Source organism: Eufriesea mexicana, unplaced genomic scaffold, assembly GCF_001483705.2.
Source record: "Eufriesea mexicana isolate 0111107269 unplaced genomic scaffold, ASM148370v2 scaffold77, whole genome shotgun sequence".
NCBI lineage: Eukaryota > Metazoa > Arthropoda > Insecta > Hymenoptera > Apidae > Eufriesea > Eufriesea mexicana.
Window position 1 is genome coordinate 280,287 of NW_016908244.1, and position 11,613 is coordinate 291,899.

Consider the following 11,613-nt stretch of genomic DNA (forward strand, 5'->3'; position numbering starts at 1 on the left):
CAGCCGTTCGCGCGATGGTATAACGATTTCGAATTCCGTACAAAGGGAAAGATCGAAGAGAATGGAATTTCGAACGCAACGCGACGCTCCATTTACCGTTCTATGATTAAATCTGTTAACTCTGGTATTACGTCCGCAGAGTGACCCGGTTGTGGATTTAGTAGCTGACGTCCCTCTGGTAACCAACGGAGGAAAACGAACGCAAACGTTCGATGCGTGCCGCTGATACAAGACCAGGCAAGCAACGTCGGGACGGGGGTAACTACGTAACGCGCTTCCATTCGATTATGCGTGCCAAATTAGCGCGGAAAGGCAATTAAGCAAATTAAACTGGCGAACGATTTTCCATGCGCGCTAAACCGAGTTACCTCTCCGTCGTTTTAATATTCGAAAGTTCCTCGAGCGTAAGGCACCGGGGTCCGATCCGAGAAAAAAAAGTCAATTTACAACCGCTCACCGAGAAGACAAGAAACCTTTCTCGATCTGATAAACACGCAAAGCGCCTAAGCTGCAGCGACAATCGCTCGCGACTATTACCTAACTTGGAGCAGCCGTTTGCTTGGTCGCCGAGAGGATGAGGCGAATCCTAATACCTCCGTGCAAGCTAGAGGGCCAATTACTCGCAGTAGCGACTGCACAATAGATGCAAAACGCGCGGACACGCTGTGAGAAAGATAGACCGGCGGCGAGAGGAGAAACGGAACGAAATACGAGTGCAACCGTGGTAATTAACGGTTGTAAAAGCGGACTCTCGATAAACAGAGGCACGAGCAACGGGCACGACGCGACACGATCCCTAGAACCAGCCACGAACTGACCTTTTTCTTGCTTCACTTTCGAAAATATTCACCAGACGCTCAAGGGACAGGCGTTCGTTCGTGCGTTGTCGCGATCCTTGTCTGCGCGAAGATTTACGCGCGCGATTAAAGCTTTTCCCCTCTCCGCGATAATATCCGTGATAAACCGTCGGGCACGATCGCTATTTTAATTAGACGAGCGTTAAGCAGCGAGCTACCCGACTCTCGCCGGCTAAGCGGGAACAATTAAAAGCGAATTTCATCGCATACGCGAGGGAACGATGCGAAAATGGGTTGAAGCGTAAAAATATGTTAAACATCGACGTTATTCGATCCGATACAGGTGTACACGCGGTGCCTCCTCTTTCTTTCCACCGATTATTGCCGGAATCGTGACTGCATGTGTGACTACAACGACCTCCCGTTCCCGGGGTCAGCTAATTAACCATAATCTCGTTGCCATTTTGCCAGGCCGATTATACAAATCGGACAGCACGCTGAGTGCATTCGGTTGTTTCCTATCGGAAATTCTTGCGTCTGCATAATTTAACGACCGACTCGACTTTGCGTCTACCGGTTTGCAACATCGTTGCGCGCAAATTTTACGCTTCTTCGAGGTGCCCACTCGATACAAGGTACGTGACTTTACTCGAAATCCCCGTTCCACCATCGGCTACTCGCGAATTCGTTACAGCTCGAGGTACATTTAAATGAAGAAAACAGAGAGAGTGAGAGAGAAAGCGAGAAGAAACGAAATTTCAGACAGGAAGGAAACCGAATCCGCAAACGCGCATCGTCAGACCCAAGTTAGGCCCCGTTTCCACGGGTTTTCAAACAGGACAGTCGGGTCTTGCATCACTCGGCGGTTCGACGAACAGATTGCGACAGATTGCGCGAGAGGAAGGAAGCGATCGAAAAGCTAGGGTGGCAACCTTACTCATTAGCGGTCTAATTACAAACCGGTCGGGACTTCTCCGTTAACCGCACAATTACGCGTTAGACAGGACCTTTCATCTGGTCAGGCCAGCTACGTAGTAGCTTACGGACTTATCATGGGAACGCGCCACGGTGATACAGCAGTGCAGCTTTCGACTCTCTTTCCTCGTGTTTCACCGAACCGTATCATTATCCTGGCTTTCGAAACGACATCCAATTCGATACTCGTACGCGCGAGTGTGTACTTTGAGAAATTGTTCCGACTCGATGAAACACGCGTAGGCTATCGTTCGATCGTTGTTACCGCTAAATTTGCGAAAGCAGAAACGGAACAATAATAACGATCCCTGCACGTGCGGCCATTGCGCTTGCATGGTAGCCCAGGGAACGAAAAAGGACGGGGAAAAAGTTGATGAGCGCAAATAAGGTGTATTTGCCGTTCTCCCATCCATAGTACACACTGCCATAGGGTAACATCCGGGAAAATCTATTCGATTAGGATCTGATATCGCTCGGAGGATACCCGTGGCCGGTAACTATCGAACAGATATCGGTAATAATTACGGTCTTTAGTGGTTCGTTTACGGCGAAATTACCGACTTGCCGGGGTTTTCGAGATCGGAGGGACCACCTTCGCCGAGATTTCGATGATGGTAACGCGTCGATTAGCCATCATCGACCAACCACGCCGCGATAAACGTTCCACCGGTGGCTACGGCTTTTCCGCTATCGATCACGAACAAACACGGACCGTGTGTCGATCGACGCTTCGGAAATCGTTGCCGGTCTACCGGGTGACCTCGATCTCGCTCGTTGTCACGATATAATTGTTATTACGTGTCCGTGAACGGCCACGGGGCAGACACCGTGGCGCTCGTGAACTCGTCCGATCGATTTACCCGGCATCGTTTCGTGCTAGATAACGTCGCCCTGAACTTAGCGCGCAGTGCTCCATTTTCTCTCGCTCCTATCCTCCCGATACTTCCATTTTCCTTTTCCCGACCCTCGCGTAAACCGAGTTTCAAACGTCCGTGAAAAATGGTTTACGAGCTGATCGACGAACATCCCCGAGTCCCCCGTGCACTTCCCCGAGTGCGGGAAGTAAGGGGGCTGCCCGAAATAGGTTCTTACGAATGGACGAAGATAAACGCGTTCGCGAAAGAAAACTCTCGAACAGATCCGTGGCATGGATAACCTCAGCCTTGAAGTACAAACACGTTACGTCTTCAAACTGCTCGATCGCGAGATTAGATTAGCAGGAGAATTTTAAACGGTGAATCGAGATTAACCAACGGAATAATCCGAAGCGTTTGAAAGTTAAACAGGATTATTGAAAAGACGCGTGGTATCGTCGGGAATAACGAAAGGCACGATAAGGGAACAGTTAGGAGGTGTCCCATAGGCGGCTCCTCTAGCCGGGGCATGGGATCGCAGAATGTAGAAATCTATCGATCGTGTACGCAACGAGACGCGTACAATGGATAGAACAGTGCACTGTAGGCGGACACGCGGGGATATCTGCATAGAAACCTTGTAAAGTCGGTTCTCAAAGAGCCGTGGTTGAAACACGTGGGCAATGATATCTGGTACGTGATAAAGATTTCACCATAGATCAGAGTTAGCGCAGCGGGAACGGTAGCTCGACCGAGTCACGATTCGTGAATGAAATGCCCGAAGAGCGAATCGAATTGAAAGAGGTCGAGACTTGGATTCAATCGAACGAACGGATCGTTGGACTGTGGATATATAGGTGTTTGCAGATGGACGACCAGTCGAGGATCTGCGAATCCTAGTGTAAATTTGACTTGCAAGTTAGAAGGCACGAGAGTCTCGCGGAGATTTCCGGAATCTTATCGTCGATAAGGATGGAGGATATTTTTTCTCGAATTATCGTACCGATCGACGCAGTGCGACGTTACGTAACGATAAATCCTTTACTTTCGGAATTTTTAAATAGAATCATAGATGAACGAGCGGCGGTCGGTGAAATATAAGCGTGCTAGGCGTGAAAAACGGCAGCGCCTTCAGACGACGGACATGACGTCACTGGCGTGCCAAATACTTTTGCAGCCTCGTAACGGAAGTCGTTATTTCTGCCGCGGCTCTTTTTCCTCCACGCAAGCAGCGCCGCGAGGATTCACGGCAGCGCGAATCAATGAAAGCCTTCATTCCTACACCGTGACTTTTGCACTCGACTCCTTCAGGTACGTTCAACGACCATCTTAACACTCCGCATACTTCATCCTTGGACTGTGTACTTCTCCCACCCCATGTCTCCCTCTCCCGAGGGGAATTTGCACGTTCAGAATGGGAACAAAGGCGAACGAGATCGAGACCAGAATTCGTACACGCCAACGCGCCGCGAATGTCGCATAATCGCGTGTGTTTCACGCCTCGTTTCGAGCAGATGCCAACTCTCGGCACCCCTCACTGCCGATCCGCCACGAATTTCCATTGAAATTTTCTGCAAATTTCCCTCCGTCGTCAATGACAATGGCGGCACATGGTCGTCGACGATGCGCTCTCGAGCGTGTTCCATAATGGAAGCGAAACTGTCGGAGAAACGGTGCAAGAAACTCGAGAACTCTTTTAACGCGAACGTCTCCAGTCTTGTCGACTCCAAGGTACGTCTTCATCCAATTACGTCTGATGCAACCGGCCACGTCCGATGTAATTGACCACTGACGGATACCCAGAAGTGTGTCAATTTAATGTCTCAATGACACGCGTCACATTATTGTGAGCGTAGTGCAGCGTGAGTCACCGCGAATTTAAAGCGCGACTGATCGATACACGCCGTCGTCTCGTTCTCATTTTTATTCTCAATTACCGTTGCACCAACGTTCACGAGTTGCCATTTCGCGAATGGTCCATCGTAACCACGGATGACAGAGCGTTCCGACGACATTCGTCGACGGGTATGTTCGTTAACGGAGGAATAATAGTTGATACGAAAGGGGTATCGAAGAGAAACGTAATCGTGGAAGAATCACGATGGAAAAGATGCACGTAACAACGCGTCACTGTTCCTGCGTCAGACATTGAACGCTGACTCGGAGCAATGACTGCGCACAGCCATCGGGACCGTTGTTTTTCTTTCCGACGCACCAGAAAGCGACACACAGCCACCGAAAGGCGCCCCAGATGTCCTGTGAATTTAAATCCGGTGGCTATGCTTTACGACATCCGTCGTTGAAATCGTTTCGTTCTGCAGGCACGTTTCATAGAGCCTCGATCATTTTCCGAGCACCGAGAAACTAACGAGAAACTGTCCAGCTGACGAGCATCGTTGAAATATGTATTACCAGAGCATGGGAATATTTTAATACCAATGACTCGATAAGCGAGCAGGAGGAAAAAAAGGAGCTCAAGAGAGCAGCGTCGTTTGAATACCGTACGCTGTTACACGTGTATCAGATTTTCTCGTTATCTGGGGAAAAAGAGAGCGAGAGATCGCGAGGTGAAAGTCAAACTATTCCACGAAACGTATTTGCAAACGTATTTTCCTCGTGCTTTTTCACACACGGAACGACAAAGACGATGACCTTTCTATTCACCATTCGGTTAAGGTTACTCGAGCTAGACCAGAGACACTCGTGGTTCCACGGAAGAACCTGGATGAAAGATCAGAGGAGTTACGCAGGTGCGAAACGGAAGAAGAAATTACAAAGATACCTATCCGTGTTCGTTGCGTCGCACAAGTGGGATTAAATGGAATAAGCAATTAGAGCGAACGATGCGATTAACCAAACGTTTTCTGGCGTTGCCTGTACGGCTTCCATGCCGCAACATCGAACGGAGCCCTATTAAGTTTTTAGCTGTCCAACGACTCGTTTTCGCCAGCGTTCCTCCAACCAGGCATGTAACCGTTTCGCGGATCGATACAACCCCGTCGATAGCGGCTAAAGTTTCGTACGCGAATCGTTTCCGAAGTTCCACCGATTTCTATTCGCAATCTCATCCGTGACACTGGCACTATCCTACCGCACAACTGCGACTAAAGTAGCTCATCGACCAACCAGAGTCCGCGTAAACTTTCCTGCAACTTATCCTAGATTCGCGACATTGACCGAACGATTATGAGACGATAATAGCGAGAGAAGTGCGGCGAACGACGCAAAAGCTGAAGCGTTTGACGGGAAAAAAGCTACCACCGACGATGCGAGTATGACTGGCAGAAAACGAAGCGAATCGGAAAGCAACGTGCGACGAGGACCTCGAACCAGGTTCGTAAGTGAAAAGCCAAGAGAACACGCGAATCGTCGTCGGACGACGACGTGGACGTGGCCAAGATTCCGTTAAGACAGCGACCAGAATAAAAATAGCTGGACAGAGAAGGAGAGCGTGTGAAAATCGAAAAAAGAAGCGTTGGTGAAAAGCCCGTCTCGGACAATGCGGGTTGCCGAGCGGAAAGAAGTATCGAGATTAGCGACGTGCAAAAAGGAAGCGTTACCTCGAACGATGGTGGTGACAGGCCAATCGGAGGCATCGAGCCTCTTACAACACCACATGCCGCAGCGACGATTTCAAACGAACCAGACGGAAAAATAACGTACGAAACCCAGAAGGAAACGGGCGGATTTTTTTCGAGAATGAACCAAGACGTGGAGATGGTGTCGCGGTTCGTGCGTGGTAACGCACTCAGTCCGGCTGCCAGTCGAAAGGGGGAGCGCAGTGAACTTGGCGTCGCGACGGAGCACGGCGCCGGCAAATGGCGCCTGTGGTCGATAGACACATCGGTGGATGGTTGGTTTCCTCCGTTTCCACGACGGAACGCGGCAAGTTCGTATGGGATACCAAAAGATGGTGTTGCCGAGGGTTGGTCGGCTGCCATGCGGACCTTGGGGAGCTTTCGCTTCGTTCACCTTACCCTCCCGGGTTATACCGTTAACGTCACGACTGTCGCCATTTTTGTGACGTCAATAAGATCCCCGTGGCGTGGCACAGAGGATCGATTTCCTTCCTTACCATCGCGGGAACCACCACCACGAGCAGCCCCGACCATGGCGCGTTCTTTACCCCGAATCGGTCAACCTTTATCGACGTGGCTTTTATCCACGGCTCGCGTTATAAACGTCTGCACGATACGCGAGAAATTACTGACACGAGTCGGGATTCCAGAGGTGCGAACAATCGAGCGTGCAAAGTCGATATTAACCTCGGTCAGAGCATTGCTTTTAGGGCTAATCTGTCCGTATACGCGGGGTGCTCCGGTAAGTACGCCCCTGAGACCTCGAGACACGCTGCCACCGGGTCGATCGATCGATTTATGGGTTCGACCTCGGATAGCTTCGGGACGGATCTACCTCGACGAATCAGCGATGGCTACCACGGGCACGAGGCACGATTTACGCGAGTTTCGCCTTGATCCCTGTCCCACGGTCACCTAACCCAATCCACGGTGAGATAACGCGAGCTATTCTGTTCGCTTGACCTTAAAAATCCTATCGGCTTCTCGTTCTCAGGCGCACCCTGAATTTCCCTCTCTCTCCTCTTCCATCGTGTCTCGCACGTCGAAATCTAATCGTTCGACTCGCGGAAGCACCTAAGCGGGACCGTAATTTAACGCGACGCGAAGTAACGTTGGTTCGCCGATAAAAGGCGGACCGAGAATGCAGCCTGGGAAGGAGGACGTCGAGGTCGCAAGGTGTTCCCCTCGTTTCTTCGCTATCGAACGCGGGACGCTCTACCACGAATAAAGTGGCATCGTCCAGGCAAACATCGAGGGTTGAAGGGATGAGACGCAAAAACTAGAGACGAAAGCGAAGCTAGACACCCAAAAAGCACGCGATCGCGTCTGACAGACTGTCCCGAACGGACGCAACACGAGGTAAACGCACCAGTGTCCTTTCAGAGTCCTACACTGCTGATTCACTCTCATCAACCCCTAACGCGTCAACCTCCACCCTCGGTTATCGATTACGCGAGTCACAAAGACGACTCGAGGTTGTATTCCTTAATTTATCGATTCTCAACGTTGCTCGTGCTCTGGATCAGGTCTCTAGGTCAGATTGCCCGTGCAAAAGGAGCTCCATGCGCGAGAAGGAACCCGGTTCCACGAGTCGTGGCAGGTGTCGCGGATGCAAATTCGGGGTTCGACAAGCGGAAAACATGGATTTCGCGATACGATTTTGTTTGCCTTTCGGCGAGGCTTCCTGCTGTATGCGGTATCGTTCGTTCGATAACATCGAAATGCTTCGCGAACTCGCGAAACAAGATTGCGACACGTTTCGAACAATGCGAGTCTCTTTCGACACTCGTTGGTCGGTGTACAATCCGCACTGGCCGGAATTGCATTTACCTCGTACTTACGCGGTTACTCGAGCACTCTCGTTACTTACAGCTCGTTCGATACGAGAAGGGACGTCTATCGGGCTTTCAGAAGGCGATATATCGCGGTAAATTTCCTCGCCCCAGCGTCGTCGATCTCGATACACCCACGCGCGTCAGACGGGACCGCGAACGACCGTGGTCTAGGGAAAAAGCTGCGGTCGTACAAGGGCGATCGAACGGTAATCGCGTACGCGTTGTTGGTCGCGGAGCGGAAGAAGCTTCTGCGAGCGCAGGCATCGTCGCAGCGGCGGATTAAACGAGCAAATTACGGGTTTACGGTGGACCAGGAGGCCAGGACCGGTGAAAATAAATAAAGCAGAAGGCGCGGTGCCCCGGTGAATTCCACGGGTACGCGGACGTGGCCCCTGGGTCCGCTTAATTTATTGCACCTGCTGGACCCGGCCGTAATTATCCCCATGCCAAAATCCCCGAACGCGTGTCCCTTTCTTCGACTCCGTGCTGCGTCGATATCCTCCGAGAGAAACGCTGTCCCTTTGCTCCTCGTTGGATCCCGTCGGGGTGCCGTTCGTCGGCGCGTCTCCATCGGGAACTTCGCGTTGGTAGCGGTCTAAAAAAAGGATCCGGCGCGGGGAAAGCGTTCTCTCGTGGGAGAACGGCAAGGTGGATGCATTCCTACGAAGCGTCGATAAGGCAATCGGGGAAGGAGAAGCAAATCAACGGTGAAACGCGCGTGTACGCGGTGCGGACACGAGTTGGCTTCTCCGGAGAGTTCGAGCGAAAGAATTCTAGGAATACCTGTGCCGCAGGAACGGGGGGAAAAACTGACGGAGGACGACTAATCGAGTTAAGAGGTCTGGCGTCAATTACGGGGATCGCGTTTCTATTTCCATGGCGCTTCCACGCGAAAGGGGGAAAAAAGAGGGGGAAAAAGGTACACGGCACGTAGAGGTGAAGTACCCCGGGTTGGTTGAAACTAACGCAACGCAACGTGACGTAACGTAAGACGAGATCGGGAAGAAAAAGCGAGGAAGCGGAATACGGGACGTATATGCATCGGGACAGGGGTGCACGCGCGCGGGTGTGGGTTCGATTCGGTGACAGGGAAGTCTCGCGACGTGGAAAGCCGGCTATCTAACAAAATTCCGGGAGGATCGTTCACCGAGGCTAAATATACCACGGTTGGCGCATAGTTTCGACGTGGAACCACGGCATTCCACGTGAACGTAAACTACAACAAAGTGGAGTTGCATCGGCGTTTGCACGCGCGTGCACGGCCCTGATTCTCCGATATCTCATGCGCGGAACGAGCCGGTTGTCATGCACGAAAACACGCGGAACTCGCGGATAAAGAGTACACTCGCAGATGGCAACGCGTGTTACCATCTATAATATAAGCTCGCGCGTGCTCTCGCGCGTGCTCTCGCGCGCAACGCGCCGCTAATATCTCGGCTAGCCGCGGCGTGGAACGCGGCCCGATCTGCTCTTGTTCCGTTCCGATCGTCCCTCTTAAAAATACTTCCCTCGCCATGCCCGAGCGGGAGAAAAGAGAAAACAGAGCAACGAAACGCTGCGCGGCTCTATCTACGGAGAGAGTACCGTGACGAACAATAAGAGTTTGCGTGTCGATCGCGTGGAGAACGCGCGCACTTCATCGTGGAAGTCGTTTGACGAGGTAATTATCCTTCGTAAATCGTCATTACTGTTACGCCGCGTTACAAGCCGGCTACCGGTCCGAGCGTTTTTCCGATCCCGCTACCCGGTGTCACGATAAAGTCTTGCCTCCGATCACGGTCATTTACCATGATTTATCCCCCGTTCACGGCATTTCTCGTCTTATTTCGCGTCGATTGCGATCTAGTTTAAACTCGCCGTGACTGCGAATCCACGCGGGTTTCATCGATAAACGACATCGCCGAAAGATCCTCGTTACGATCCAGCCGATTCCCGGTTTCTACTCGCGTTTAAACGGAGCTACTCCCACTGTGCCGCGCGTGCATCGAGCCGCGCACACGCCAGATAACCTCGTAATTTTCGTATTATTCCATATTCGAGCATCTATCGCGAGACTCGTCGAAAAACGAGGACAATCGATATTAATCGGCCGACGTAAAAACGCTAATTGATCGCGCGCTACTCGTCCGTTCGTTGGATAATCCAGGACACTAGAGGCCGCACCTAAAACGGCCTCATTATATTATTAGCGTAAGCGCAGCCGATTACCTCGAATTGTCGGCTGAAAGAAACGGCTGGCTTTCTTGCGCCTGCACCTCGAGAACGACCAGCCAAGCCGTTGCGGGACGACACACGAGGAATTACGCTCGAATCGAGGCGGTTATCTCGGTAGCTCGTTGGATTCTCGGTGTGATTCTCGATCGTCGACCGGAGTCTGGAAGACCCACGGAGACGACGCGGAGCGGAGCCGGTGGAAAGCAACGCGATTCGCCGCGTGTCGGCTATTTTCGCGTCTGGGCTTTCCAGAACCTGACCCACCGACTACATTCCTTTCGACGACCGCCGCTCGTCGTCTGGGAAAAAATTAGCCGCGAAACGCGCTTCGTCGTTGCCACGCGGACGATAATTTGCAGGCGAAACGGCGTCATTTCATCGATGATAAATCGGATTTTCGAACGAGGAATTTCACCGTATCGCCACGTCGACGAGCGGATTCGTCTTGGAAAGTACGTTGAACCGGGGATAGAGGGCCGCCGAAGAGACAGGTGAAGGCGTCAAGGACGAGTCGTACGTGAATAATTCCACTTCTCCGGTGAAATCGATGTTTTTCGTAGATCTTTCACGACCTTGGCATATCCTTACCGATTTCACCGATTTCGACATCCACTCGACGAACGGCTATCGAGATTCCACTTTCCGAATCTCTTTTAAATACCACACCGAGGAAACGGTAAGTAAATGTAAACTCTGGATCGATAGCGAAATAAATGAAAATTGCTACTTTCAGTTTCGCAAAGTTCATCGATTCGGCGAGCCAGCGATTCGTAACACGATAAACCCAGCGATTCTATTAATCATGCGGAGTTTATTGTTTCTCTATTCGCTCGAGCCGCGCACCTACCTAGGCACATTCCGTTTCGATTCGGTCATAGAGGTCTAAAAGAGAAGCATCCCGCAGTCCGGTTAGATAAACCGAGCTATTCTCAGTGCTCTCGCATAACGATCGAAGAAGAATGAAGCCGCGAAAGCTGATCCGCGATAGAGCATGGATCTCGATTTCATCCGGATCCTTTCTCGCCCAAGAGTTCCGTTCGTTTTCCACCTTCCGACGCGGATTTTACGCCGCCGAGTCTCTCTCGCTCTCTCTCTCTCTCTCTCTCTCTATCTCTCGTGGCGCCTCAAGGTTTCCTCGTAACGAGGACAAGTTCAAGGCGAGTCGCGTAAACGGAAATACGTTTTCGCGAAAGGAACGAACGCCTGTTCTTAGAACGCGAGGCAACGCTCTCGGGTGAACGGAAACGCGATGGTATCTCGATAATCGGCTTCGAAGACAATCGAGGATTACGTGACGATCGATGAAGAGGGATCGTCGCAACCGCGTGAAATCCAACGAGCTTCCCCCATCGAGGATCCA

The 11,613-nt window shown here is 51.5% G+C and overlaps 1 pseudogene; it reads right to left on the reverse strand.

Annotated features, from left to right (window-relative positions):
* Positions 1–6,031: 6,031 nt before the first annotated feature.
* On the reverse strand, positions 6,032–6,738 carry LOC108554798 (uncharacterized; annotated as a pseudogene).
* Positions 6,739–11,613: the final 4,875 nt, after the last annotated feature.